The sequence below is a fragment of the Phascolarctos cinereus genome, unplaced genomic scaffold (genome assembly GCF_003287225.1).
Source record: "Phascolarctos cinereus isolate Bilbo 61053 unplaced genomic scaffold, phaCin_HiC Scaffold_5;HRSCAF=322, whole genome shotgun sequence".
Taxonomy (NCBI): domain Eukaryota; kingdom Metazoa; phylum Chordata; class Mammalia; order Diprotodontia; family Phascolarctidae; genus Phascolarctos; species Phascolarctos cinereus.
In genome coordinates, this window is record NW_027555958.1 from 113,180,818 (window position 1) to 113,182,063 (window position 1,246).

Below are 1,246 nucleotides of genomic sequence, written 5' to 3' on the forward strand. Positions count from 1 at the left end.
TCCAGTCCATTTTACCTGAAGGAAAAGTTGGTGACTACCATTACCCCAAGTCATATGAGCAGTGAAGCAGTCTAGATTTGGTTTCTAGGTGATCTGGAGCAAGAGTTGAGCAAGTCAGAGTTCAGTTGGTTATGACAGAGATGAGGATATCTGCCTTTCTCTTATTGTTAGTACAGGTGAACCATTTCTATAGTTATTTATAGTATGTTTATAGTATAGTATATGGTATTTTTTTTTGTTTATAGTATTGAAGAAAAAATAGCACATAGATAATTGAGAAAGGATGTGAAGGAAAAAATTACCAAAGAGAGCCATAGAAGATAGCTCAAACAGAAGGGGGAGGGTAAAGAGAAAATAATTTGGAGATTATATTGCAGGGTTAAAGAGAATGACACTTTAACACCATCTCCAAGTATTGAGTTGAGTGTTCTCACTTCTTCCTAGTTGCTTCTCTGGCTAATCTTTGAGCTTCAGCACTGCCTTCAACTTTTGACCAAGCAGGTACATAATTCCACTCAACCTCCATGTCCTGAGTCATATTATCCAGCTTAGTGAATTGGTCTCTGTGGACAACATCTTTATTTTCACTTGTTTTCCAGTCATTTTCTCTACATTTGTCAATCCATTCATTTATACCTTTAGTGATAAGTCAGTTATCTGTGCACACAGTAATTCTGATCATATGTTGGGCCTTTACTTGCTCAGTCACTTTGGTAGCTGCTTCTAATGGTGCACTTTGGTTTGTCTGTCATCCAGAATATGTATCACATGTTTAGATCATTGTCTGGTCCCCAGGAGGCACCAATACCTCCTCTGCCCCCAGTCTTCCATTATTTTTGCAGGCACCCATGACATACATAGTGTTAGGGTCTGATCCCTGGTATGGTTTCCTGTACCAACTTTCAGAGCCTCTAGTCTGCCAACATAGCTCCTTGGATTGTGTTTCCAACTCATCTCCTGTCTTTCCAAAAAGTGAAAAAATAAAGTAAGTGAGACCTTCAGAGACTGTGCCAGAATTCTTTTTTGAGGTGTTATTTTAAAGTTGTTGGGGAGGGGAATTGGGTAGAGCTCAGACAAGTTCCTGCCTTAATCTGCCATCTTGGCTTCTACAATTCCATCAATAAAATGTATTAAAAATTAGTTCTTCCAGAAGTATGTCAGTCCAAAAATTTCTTTTAGTTTTCTTTGCCATTTCTATGCTTTCTTTTCTGTTCCCATTTTCTTTTTATTTGAATTTTCTAGATTA

General features: G+C 37.8%; 1 pseudogene; it reads right to left on the reverse strand.

Moving 5' to 3' along the window:
- Positions 1 to 342: 342 nt before the first annotated feature.
- On the reverse strand, positions 343 to 954 carry LOC144457904 (ribonuclease H1 pseudogene; annotated as a pseudogene).
- Positions 955 to 1,246: the final 292 nt, after the last annotated feature.